Raw genomic sequence first — 13,081 nt, forward strand, 5'->3', positions numbered from 1 at the left:
GACATATGCATTTAAAAAGGTTATTACAGATTACCATTTAAAAACAAGTTTATACCAATACAATCAATAGTAGGTAACTTTTTATAGAAATCTTTTAAGGCTCCACTGAGAAGATTGAGCTGTTTAGGTTCTGCTTCTTCATCTTGCACCTTAACTATATTTATCCTCTTAACTTCGACTTTAATTTATGAAAATATATCAGTAACTATTTTGCATTTGTTATGTGCAAGGGTACTGCTTTCAACATGTTTCTTTCTCTCAAGGGATTAATAATTTAGTTTTATATGTATAATATATATTATATTGAAAATGTAAAACAGTATAGACTCAACTGAGTGCTATTTACAAATTCAAAGAGATTTTCAGAAGAATGTTCAATTTACAGGATTAGAGTGTGTTTAGAGAAAGTAAAGAAGGAGGACAGATGGTGGGATTTGGATGGGCAGATAGGGGGTAAGTGAAAGACACTGTAGACTGAGGGAAATGTAATTAAAATGGGTGGAATATTGAAGTCCAAGTCATGTTTAGAAGGTGTTGTGAGTAAAGGAGACCTTGACAGGAGGTTCCATTGAGAGACTATATTTTGTGACTATATTTTGATTTGAACCCAAGAGTGAGTGATAAAGCATGTAAGAAGTAGAAAAATTTGGAAGGTTTTGAGTAGAAAGTACTATGTAATTAAATCCCAGGAGCTGATGATTGTAGGGGAAGGGTTGAGGCAGACTCGCTGATGTAGTTATGAGTTACGGGATGACTTGAGAACTATTAAAACAAAGTAGAAGCAATGGGAACAGAGGGGCTTATATAAGTAATATACTACGTAAGGTCTAACAAAACTTGACCTGGCAAATTACGGGGAGAGGCATAGTTAGGGAAGAGATTACTCAGTTTTTTGACCTTAAAGTGATGGCCATAATATCATATAAGAATTCAAGGAAGGCAACACTGTTTTGGGAAACAGATAAGTTTCGTAGTAGGTGTGTTGATTTTGAATTGAAGCAGAGCGTTTGAGGAGGAATATTTGGGTATTTAAAGATGTACAAATGTATAGTCAGGGCCCCATTGCAAAAGTGATGGCATATTCAAATTAGGATAATTTTTAGGATGTTTTAATAAATGGCTAGTTACAAATATGTGGGCAAGCATAGGGTGACCATAAGATGTAGGGCAGTAGCCCAGAGGTGGCAGTAGCAGAGCTGTTTCTGTCCTTTGGCCTGAGGCCCAAAGGGAGGGAACAGTTATTGGAACCCAGAAGAAAGCCCTGGAGAGAGGATCACCATGGGAGAATCTGGGGACCTTTGGTCAAAGGATGCAGCCAGCTTGAGGGTGATGCCACAGAGAAGGAGCCAGGGAATAAGGACCCTGATTTTGTACTCCTCCTTCCCTCTAATCCCCTGCCACGGCTCTCCATTGAACAAATGCAGTCTAAAGCCATGGGATTCCTGTTGAAGTCAGCCTTCTGGGATAGAGAGCAGCATTAACAAGGGTGGAGAACAGATCTGGAGGGGCAAATGGAACATAACTAGTAAAATTGAAGCTTATAAAAGAAAGGTCAAGGAGAGACTGATTTGGGAATCATCATCATCATCGATGCCATGGAAATATATGGAGTTTCCAGAAAGAAAGGTGAGAGATTTCTCCAAGGGAGAAGATATTTAAATTCTGTTTGTCTCTCTGCGATCAAGAACAAAGGACACAAAATTAAAGAATTGACCTTAGGGAATGTTTACATTAAAAAAAATTTTTTTTAACATTTATTCACTTTTGAGAGATGAAGAGAGACAGAGCATGAATGGGGGAGGGGCAGAGAGAGAGGGAGACACAGAATCTGAAGCAGGCTCCAGGCTATGAGCTGTCAGCACAGAGCCCGATGTGGGGCTCAAAACCATAGACCGTGAGATCACTACGTAAGCTGAAGTTTGTTGCTTAACCTGTTGAACCACCCAGGAGCCCTCAGGAATGTTTACATTTTGAGAAACATGAAGAAGAGCCAAGAGTAATCAAATTTGATAGAAAATCCTATTCCTGAGATTAATTTTTTTCTTCTTAGCTTTTTAAGTAGTTCTCTTTAGTAGGAAAAGGAAGAATATTGATTGAGTTTGTTAGTCTTGGTTTCAGATTTCTACATAAAGTAGAAATCTTACCTATCAGCATTTAACTTTTGGGGGGGTCTATTTCACTGTCATGAAATAGTAATTCAAGGTTCTGAGGGCTACATAAAATAAATATATAAAACACAGTGCTTGTGATATAGTAAGTGCTCCATTAAGTATCCCTTTAACTTCATTAGGTTCTTTCCCTCTGCCTTCAAATATATAGAAGGTCTTTTATACATTAAAACAGAACATTTGTTTTTTTTCTGTTGTATTTTTTTCTTTCCTTTCACTTCACTTTTTGTAAAAAAACAAATGCTCTGTACCTTCAGTCTGTGCTTTTTCCTTGTCATTCCTTCTTTAACTTACTGTGCTCTGGCACCTACATTTATCATTCTCTTGAAGCTCTTTGTTTATCAGATTTCAAAAGCCACTCCTCTGCCAAATTCAGTGACCCACAGAATCATCCAGAAGTAGATCCTTCCTATTCTGGACTTCTTATCTACTGAAACATTATACTCTAGCTGTTTTCCTTATTGCCCCTTGAGTGGACTGTTTATGCTTCTGAGCTCTTGCTCAAATACAGTTTTCTATCAAGACTGTATACAGGTATTATCCATTTTTTTAAGGCCCAACTACACGAAACTTTCCACAGTGATTCTGGCCTGCATTAAATACTCTCTTTCCTGATCTTCTGTTAGACCATCTGGACTTAGACACTTGATCATTGCTTTCTTGTGTATATACGTATTCCTTTTGTTTTCAAAGTAAATGTAGAAGTCCCTTGAAGACATAATTTTTATTTTGTTGCATACAGTATGTAATATAGTGTTTAACACATAACTGTAAGGAAATACAGATGGAAACAAATTGAGTTTTGACTTAGTATTGCAGGATAATCAAGAACCATCTGTGTAAAATCTTAAATTTATTTTTTGTTAATAAGTTAAATGCTGAATACCTTAGGTTTAAAAAGGTAATCATCCAAAACATAAATATGGATATCCAAAATATATCAAAGCCATAATATTGTCATACTAGATTAACTTCATCTTATTTAAAAAAGTTTTTTTTAATGTTCATTTATTTTTGAGAAAGAGAGAGAGAGACAAAGCGTGAGAGGGGGAGGGGCAGAGAAAGAGGGAGACAATCTGAAGCAGGCTCCAGGCTCTGAGCTGTCAGCACAGAGCCCAACACAGGGCTTGAACTGATGAACTGTGAGATCATGACCTGAGCCGAAGTCGGAAGTCAGAAGTTGGACACCTAACCAACTGAACCACCCAGGTGCCCCTAGATTAACTTTATCTTAAAGTCACAGTAGGTTTTAATCATTTGTGCTCACACCTAAATTTGATTTTTTTTCTTACAATAAAATCAACACATTTTCATTGAAGAAATTGGGAAATATTGCAGAGAGAAACAGTGAAAATCACTCATAATCTTACCAGCAAGGGAACAGTAACTGCTGCTTTTTGTATGTCCTGATGGCCTTGTTTAAATGTACATTTTAAGCAAAATTAACATCATGTTATGTAATCCAAGTAGATTTATTAATCTTTACTAACCAACATTGGCTGAAAGCAGTATGGTAGTTTCTTCTCTCTTCTGATCATTGGGAGCAGGACTTTGGTTTTTAACTAGGTATCAAAACATAAAAATTTGGTCTTAATAGTTAAAGAAATGATCAAGAAAACTTAGAAAACTTTGGCATCTACATTTATGAACAAAATTGTGTTTAGAGGTTAGTTGAAAAGATAGAGAAATGATAAGAATTTTTATGTAATTCAGCAAGAAAGCACTACTTCTAAAAAATAAATCGAAGTTTAGCTTTTTAAAATGCAGTTTAAAAAAGAAATCAGATTTCTGTCTTGAAAAATAAGTTCAGGAGTCAAATTTCTTTCTTGAAAAGTCTCAAGACTAAGTTGACTTCATGATGAGCTGTGATAACTTTTGTATTTGTTATACCATCAGAAATCCTCCCTGTGGCACAAAAGGACTCTTTTAATTAGAAAATATTGTTGCCACAGGGAGGTAGAAGATCGGCATGAAAAACTGGGGATCTGAAAAGGAGCCCCTATCCTAGGATTACCTGAAGGTGAAACAGATTGAGCCAGAAGGAAGACAATGCTGGTAGGTTGGTTTTTAATTTACTAAGAATGTTTACAGTTTTACATTTAATTATAGTTATTTCAACTACCTATACCATATTTTTGTTTAAAGAGTGACAACGATTTCTCCCTAAGGAGGGAAAAATAATATAACAGTATCTTTCCTCCTAAACAAGTTGTTATCTGTGCTAACCCCTGTCATGTTCCTATTATTTGTTTCTTTTAATAGATTAAGCTCTAGGGCTATTTCATGCCTCCACTTACTTAGATGCTACTACTGACCAACATCTTCACGTCTTTTTTTTTTTTTTTTTTTGCATTCCTGTTATTTCTGTCCTTCTAATATAGACATTTTCTAATTTTTTTAAAGAAGTGTTTTCTTCCAGTTATCCATTTTGTTGAGTTTAGCCTAGTCACTAGTTTTCTAAAAAGGTAAAATATGAATCTGAAGTTCATTTAGTTTTTATTCTAGAACTGTTTGAATTGTAATTGTACTGTGATTTGGATCAGTTAGAAAGCATTATTAGAAAAAAGTTTTTAATATTTTAGTAAGTATATTTCATTTAGCCTAAGATGCCATCTATTGTAAGAAATATTTTTAGACCACTAAAAGAAAAAAATGCTGCCAGTTATAAATTTTAGGATACCATCAATTGTAAGATACATCCTGGTTTCAGAGATGTTAAAATGTGAAAAATGTACATCTTAGAATTAATGAAATTCTTTTTTTTTTTTTTTAAATATTTTTATTTATTTCTAGGAGAGAGAGAGAGAGACAGCGTGAGCAGGGGAGGGTCAGAGAGAGAGGGAGTCACAGACTGAAACAGGCTCCAGGCTCTGAGCTGGCAGTCAGCACAGAGCCCGACGCGGGGCTCGAACCCACGAACCGTGAGATCATAACCTAAGCGAAAGTCGGACGCGTAACCGACTAAGCCACCCAGGTGCCCCGAATTAATGAAATTCTTAATCATGAATCGTATCACAAAATTATTAATTTTCTTGAAATTCCCATTTACTGGGCTTTGGACATTAAAATATCAGGTTTTTGAAAACTGGAGATGAGTTGTGGTTGTGGAATTCCCTATATGTGTGGAGTAAGGTCTCTAAGTAGAGGGTGTTTAAGTGGAAAATCATTTAACTGTATTGTTTAAAAGTATACAAAGTAACTGTATGGTGTTAAATTATGAAGAGTACAGAAGGTGAAAGAGTGTTTTAATATGACACATTTACTTGAATCAAGAGTTTATCATAATTGCAACTTTCTAATTGGATTTTATGATCCAAAAAGAGAATGAAGTGAAGCTTCTGCTTTCTAAACTGTTATTTTATTTATTTATCTATTTATTTATTTTAATGTTTATTTTATTTTTGAGATGGGGGGGGAGAGAGAGAGAGAGTGCGTGAGCAAGCAGGGAAGGTGCAGGATACAGGATCCGAAGCAGGCTCCAGGCTCTGAGCTGTCAGTACACAGCCCGATGTGGGGCTCAAACTCATGTGCCATGAGATAGATCATGACCTGAACTGAAGTTGGTTGTTTAACCAACTGAGTCACCCAGTCACTCCTAAAGTGTAATTTTAAGACAGCCTTTGAAGGGCTCTTATTTATTTATTTATTTATTTATTTATTTATTCATTTATTTTCATTTATTTTTATTTATTTAGAGAGACAGAGACAGAATGGGAGCAGGGGAGGGGCAGAGAGAGAGAGAGAGGGAGACACAGAATCTGAAGCAGGTTCCAGGTTTCTATCTGTCAAGCACAGAGCTCGATTTGAGGCTTGAACCCACGAACCTTGAGATTATGACTTGAGTTGAAGTTGGTTGCTTAACTGACTGAGCCACCCAGGTGTCCCTTTAAGGGCTCTTTAAAATATCTGCTGATTTTTAGTTCGCTTATTTTTTTTTTAAGTTTTTTAAATTTATTTTTGAGAGACTGAGCAGGGGAAGGGCAGAGAGACACACACAGAATCTGAAGCAGGCTCCAGGCTCTGAGCTGTCAGCACAGAACCTGATATGGGGCTCGAACTCACAGATTGCGAGATCATGACCTGAGCTGAAGTCATATGCTTAACCGACTGAGCCACTCAGGTGACCTGATTTTTAGTTCACTTAAATGTATGTTTTACAGATTATTATGTACTATTATTATATATATATGGGAAAAATAGTGGCCAAAATAAAGAACTACCCCTGTCAGTTAATAAAGCAGAAATGAAAAGGAATGATTTTAAATGGTATTTGTATGCTTCAAAAACCATGTATTTTATGTAAAAGGAAAGAGAAGTATATCTAGAAAGTAGATCATTAAAGGATATTTACTTTCAGAAACTACTAGCATTCATTCCTTTGCACTCAAACTTTTTCTGTTTTAATTTTGAAGTTTCAAATTTAATTTAAAAAATTTTTTTATTATTTAAAAAATGTTTATTTATTTATTTTGAGAAAGAAAGAGAGAGCAGGGGAGGGACAGAGAGCAAGAGAGAGAATTGTAAGCAGGCTCTGCACTATCAGCATGGAGCCAGATGTTGGGCTCTACCTCATGACCATGAGATCATGACCTGAGCTGAAATCCAGAGTTGAATGCATTTAACCAACTGAAACATCCAGGCACCTCCAAATTTTTAATTTTTTAAAACACTAGTTAACTTTCAATTTTGCTATATAACAATGTATCTGAGCAATACATTTTTTAATTTTTATTTTGTAATAATTTTTTATTTTTTTATTTTAGAGAGAAGGAGACCATGAGCAGGAGAGAGGGGCAGAGGGTGAGAGAATCTTAAGCAGGCTCCATACTCAGCGCAAAGCCTAACGTGGGGCTCGATCTCACCACCCTGGGATCATAACCTGAGCAAAAATCAAGAGTCAGACACTCAAAAGGACTGAGCCACTCAGGCACCCCACTAATAAATTTTTATTAATTTAGACTGAAGAGAGGGCTAAATCTGGATTGTATAGAATTTTAAATGAGTAGTGCACAAGGTTATAAATGTTGCCAAGTAGGGATAGCTGAAGGTTCTTAAATGCTTTAAATGCTTTAAAATATCTCTGGGCAAATTCATCCTCTACCAGCTCTGACTAAGGGCTACTGCATGTCAGGCTCAGAGCCAAGGACCTTGTGGCAAACAAGACCCTGTCTTTGCTCTCATCCGGCTTTTAGCTTTGTGGGCAATGAACAGTTAAATATATTATGACAACTAAATGTGATGGGTGTTATGACAGGATTAAAAAAAGGCTTAGGGAGTGTACAGCCGGGGAATGCCTAGGAGGACAGAGAATGCCTCCCTGAGGAAGTGACATCTGAACAGATTTGAAGGGTTTGAAGTAATTAGCCAATCAGAGAATATTGTGGTTGAAAGTGTGGGAGGAAGGAGAACATGGCCTATTTGAGTTGCAGAAGGGAATTCAATATGGCTAGATATGGATTATGAAAAGGAAAGGGGATTAAAACGGAGCTAACGAGGTAAAAAAAATCTTATTGCTGAGGACTCTGTAAGGTTTGTCTGTTTGTTGGGCCTTATCTAAAGGGCAGTAGGAAGCCTTTTAAGAGTTTTAAACAAAGTATGTTTTTTTTACAAATTTAGTTGTTTCCAAAATAGTACAATAAATGAGAAGTAAAATAAGACAAAGCATTACTGAAAATAAAGTCTGAACTCATTAGCTTCTCATTCAGAGCTCCCTAATGGTTAGTTATTTTTATTTACCTTCCACTAAATTGTCTGCCTCTGTAGATTTAAGCTTTATGTATGCTCATTGCCTATACTAAGCTAAAAATTAGAGAGATTAAAGTAGTTGCACATCTAGCCTTTCTTTTCGGAATTCAAAGCTGAGTGCTTTGATACAATACTGTTTCAGAAGGATGAGTCATGGTCTCCTGTGCATCCTCCATGCCCATTTGTAAACAGGGAAAGATGCCAATGAGTTTTTCCAGGTCCACGAAGGGGCCCATCATTTAGAGGAGGCCAAGAACATTTTCAGTGCAACTATTAACTGTTGACTTTTGTAGAGTTTTTTCATCTTTTTGTGGCATGTGCCTCTTTGATCACACGGTAAATTCAGCCTGTGGACCTTCTCACAGAACAATTTTTTAAAAATATATAAAATACAATAACTAGGATTACAGAGGAACCAAATATATTGAAATGTAGCTTTTAGACTATTTTTAATTGTGATATATTAATGCATATACTTCTTTAATAATGCATCATAAAATGAGATCTAGCAGCAGATCTAATTTATGTCTATAATTTCAAAGTAGTTATGACCATAAATTATATTTTGAGATACCTGTAACAACTATAATATGAAAATATTTGTGATATCTATTGGTCATGAAGTTATAAAACTGCCAAAACTACTGTGATTTGTGCCTTTATTTAAAATTAAAATTCTTAATTTAGGTTAGAATCTAAAAAACAGTTTTTCTAGGTTTCATCCATGTATTATTTTAGCTGTCATCCACCTTTTTCTCATCCTTTCTTGTCTATATTCTGTCCTACTGCTATTCTTTTTTTCCTAATAAGTCATAATAGGGATCTGGAAGCCATTGTATTTATTTTTTTTAAATATTTTTTATAAAATTTTTAATGTTTATTTATTTGAGAGAGAGAGAGAGGGAGGGAGGGAGGGAGGAATGGGGGAGGGGCAGAGAAAGAGAGAGACAGAATCCAGAGCAGGCTTGAGTCTCTGAACTGTCAGCACAGAGCCCAACGCAGGGCTCAAACTCACAAACTGCGAGATCATGACCTTAACTGACTGGGCCACCCAGGCACCCCTGAAAGCCATTTTAAATGTCACTTACTGAATATACTTTTATGGTACCTGCTAAGGAAAAATAAAGTCAACTATTTAGTGGTTGATTGACTGACCTAATTTAACTTATTCTAAAACATTCTAATATTTGAGCATTTAGGATATTTCTTTAAAGGCTCATTTAATATTTTATGACCTGTTTGTCAGTTTGAGATCCATTTCCATGACAGAAATTTCTGTGGCCAGTGATTCTCAAACTTGATCATACATCAGAATCATTTGAACCACTTGTTAAAATACAGATTACTGGGGCACCTGGGTGGCTCAGTCGGATAAGCATCTGACTTCGACTCAGCTCATGATCTCACGGTTCGTGGGTTCAAGCCCCGCGTCAGGCTCTGTGCTGACAGCTAGCTCAGAGCCTTGGAGCCTGTCTTTGGATTCTGTGTCTCCCTTTCTCTCTGACCCTCCCCTGCTCATACTGTCTCTCTCTGTCTCTCAAAAATAAAACATTAAAAAAAATTTTAAAAATACAGATTACTAGGCTCCACCTCCAGAATTTCTGATTCAGTGGCTCAGGGATGGGACTTGAGAATTTACATTTTCCATAAGTTCCCAGGTGATGCTGATGCTAATGCTCTTGGCTCAGGAATCATACTTTGAGAACCATTATCTAGACTATTGGGAATGAAAGCACTGAAAGAGAGCTTTTGCCATTGTGAAAACACAGTTAATATAGTAGCTTCCTACCATGTTGTGTTATACCCATCACAGACAGTTGGTATTGGGGGTGAAAAGATACTAAAATTCTTTCAGGTCTATATGAGATGATATAATGAATTACTATTAATTAAATCACCAGTAAAAATTCATTGAACATCTACAATATGCCGGGCACTATTTTAGAGATAGCAGAGTAGATAAAGACAGGCAATGTATCTATGTTCATAGTGCTTAGAATTTAGTGAAGAAAGCATATAAGTTTGCCATACTGTAAAATTGCTTTGATACAAATCAGATTATATAAATTAACATATCCCAAACTTGTTCTTTTTAGATTTAAGATTTGCAATTAAGCTGAGATCATTTCTTTTCAAGCATTTGAAGCAGCAGATAAATTCTTCCTCTTCCTCCTTCATATGACAGTTATTAAATACAGATGAGATACCGATAAACTTAACATTTATCATGTACAAATGACCTATTATATACAAACAGCATCAAGGCTCCTGGGGAGTAAGTGAGTCAAAGTTGAATAACACATGGTGTCTAGCCTTAAAGAAGCTTACCACCTATATTGAGGAAAATTGCATTCAAGGAAATAATACTGTAGTGTAGGTACAGTTGGGGAAAGGTGAGGAAAGAAAGAATTTCTGAGTATGGTAGCTAATCTAAAAGTTCCAGATTGCATTATTGCTATATGGTGGTTCATTTTAAATTTCATCATAAAGGTATTAGTTGACAGTTAAGGCCTCTGGCTTTAGGGACAGAGGAGTAAGTTAGATGGAATTAAGCATTCCTAAATCTCACCATTTTAACTTTTTTTTGTGTGGAAATAATACCATGAAAAACACATGAGTGACTTCTTTTTCCCCATTTTTCTTTTTCCCATTCATAAATCAGGGGACAGTGCAAAGAATCCAGCCTGTTTGCAGTGGTTAGTTACAATTTAGGAATGGGATTAGGAAATGAGATGGGACTAATTGTTATTTTAAAAAAATTTTTATGTTTCTGTACTTCTTTTCATTGAGTACATCAGAGAAGAATGAATGTAGCCCATTTCCTCTCTTTTGCTTAGGCATTATTAAGACGGAACGCCAGTTTTTATAATAGATAACCCATATTCTCCTAGTTTAAGGTCAGTGTTTGATCATAACTGGATGCTTGATTTCTTTTCACTTTGTAAATCAGCTGAAATACATACCCTACTTGAATGAAAAATTAAATTTTAAAATTTAACTGAGGATATTTTTCATATGTTTTAGATAGGTGGTGATCATAGCTAGTTATCCTCCAGGATAACTTATTTATTATTTTCTTCTTCTTATTATTTATTTAAGAATATATTTGAACAAAACAAATTATTTGTTAGAACTTGGGAGAGATTTTATTACTAGACTACCTTGCAAAAGATCACTCTAGAAAGTTTTACATCAAAAAGAAAAGAGTTATATCTCTAATTTAGTTAGTGAAAAGGTACTTCTTATTATACATGATGTTTGACAAGACTTTTAGGAAAATCAGAATTCTTTTGCTTCTATATTACCTTTTTTTCTGCGACTTAATTCTCAGATAGTAAACAATTAGAATAAGTGAGAATGAAAAGATTCTTTTTGAAGGAAGCCAAGAATTTGGTCCAGAGGAAAAAGAGACATTTGCTGTCTTTAATAAGCTTGAATGTTTTTTTTTTTCTTTTCTTCTCTAGAGATACTGTTCTACAGTTAACATCTATTTAGGCTTACAACACTAAGCTTTAGCCATTTAGCTTGAAAAAAGCAAGGTTGCCAGAATCACATTTGTTTGTAATGTATTTGCCACCATTACATGCCTACGAGGCCCTCAGAAATGCCAGTTATCTATTTGAGACAAGAAGACCCTGGTTATTATGTCTAGGCTTTATCTGCAGTCCTATGTTCTGGGAAGAGAAGCCTCTACACAAAAAAAGGAAGAACTTTTGGGACACTCATCCTTTGGAATAAAAGTTCAAGGGGCAGAATGCATTCAGCTTGCCATCTCACAAAGAGAGTCAGGAACTAGAGATTAGAAACCCCTGCTGTTAAGGTCATTAAACCCTGTGTTTAATTTTGTTACCTTCTGTTTTCCCATAGTAATTAATAGTATGCACTTTAATGGAAAGACTCCCTATATACTTGTTTTTGGAGGCCAGAAGAAATGGAGAGCTTAATGAAAGATTATTAGTTTAATTCTGTAACTAGTCTTAAGGGAAACAATTCCAAAAATAGAATAGCTGAAAGGAGAAGAAAGCAGGCTGAATTCTTATACTTCCTACCTAAAGGAAGTAAAAGCGTGAAGAGGTGCCCTGGCCCTGAGACTATTTGTGGAGTTATCTGCAATGGCCTGTGGTACACAGAGCATGTGTGTGTATGTGGTTAGAATAAGAAATTTGATATGGCCATAGCTGTTAAGGATGTTGCTCTTTGTTGGGGAAAATGCATAAAAAAGCCAACTCTTTAGGGGCACCTCAGTGGCTCAGTCAGCTAAGCGGCCTTCTTTAGCTCAGGTCATGATCTCGTGGTCCATGAGTTTGAACCTTGCATCAGGTTCTGTGCTGACAGCTCAGAGCCTGGAGCCTGCTTCGGATTCTGTGTCTTCTCTTCTCTTTGCCCCTCCCTCACTCACGCTCTGTCTCTCCCTCTCTCTTTCTCTCTCTCAAAAATAAATAAACATTTAACAAATAAAAAATAAAAGTGTATAACCTAAGGTTCAAAAAAAATCAGTGTTGTGAGAATGAGAGAGCTATTATCTGTTTTGATGGAAAGTTCGTATTTTAGCTGAGCCTGGGAGAATAAAATTTCATTTGAGAAGTGTTAAAGAAAAAAAAATGATACTCGTTAAAGCATGGTAAGGAAGTCTTTATTCAAGGGAGGACTATTGTGATAAGTATAGAGACCTCTGTGATGGGATTTTGCAGCTAGGGAGAGAAAGTGGGCTCAACTCTGAATACACCATAAGCAGGTGAAAATTTATAGCCAAGGAACAGAGTCATTGGATGGAGAATTACTAAGAGAAAACATTAGGAATGGAGGGGTGGGGGGTTTTGGTTAAACAGATTCTTGCTAAAGACAGGCCAGGATGAGCACACATCACCTGGGGATTTGGATGAGGAACCTGATTAGATATGGAGAGTAGATAGGGAAGATGGGGCATTCTAAACTGACTAGCTAAACTGACTTAACATTAACAGAGTTCTTGCTAAAATGGACTTTTACAAGGAAGTACACAGATAGTCCTGGGAGAAGGTTCAGGAGCCTGACTAAAGTTTGGTAGACAAAGAATCTTTGTTCAGGAGCAAAGGATTTTCTGGTTGAAAAGTCATCATTTATACCTTCTTCAACCTAGTCCACTACCAGATCATGTCACTTTTCAGTTTTGCCTCCAAAATATATCT

At 36.0% G+C, this 13,081-nt stretch overlaps 1 protein-coding gene across 5 annotated transcripts in view; it reads left to right on the plus strand.

Annotated features, from left to right (window-relative positions):
• ELF2 (E74 like ETS transcription factor 2) overlaps window positions 1–13,081 on the plus strand; it is a 97,166-nt gene that overhangs the window by 46,541 nt on the left and 37,544 nt on the right. The window contains exon 2 of one of the 5 annotated variants that reach the window (XM_039249143.1): window positions 4,121–4,223. The exons of the other annotated variants lie outside the window; for them this stretch is intronic. The gene's annotated coding sequence lies outside the window, so the exon portion shown is untranslated. The remainder of the gene's footprint in view (window positions 1–4,120; window positions 4,224–13,081) is intronic. 5 annotated transcript variants of the gene reach the window in all.

The sequence above is a fragment of the Hyaena hyaena genome, unplaced genomic scaffold (genome assembly GCF_003009895.1).
Source record: "Hyaena hyaena isolate Hyena2069 unplaced genomic scaffold, ASM300989v1 scaffold_333, whole genome shotgun sequence".
Taxonomy (NCBI): domain Eukaryota; kingdom Metazoa; phylum Chordata; class Mammalia; order Carnivora; family Hyaenidae; genus Hyaena; species Hyaena hyaena.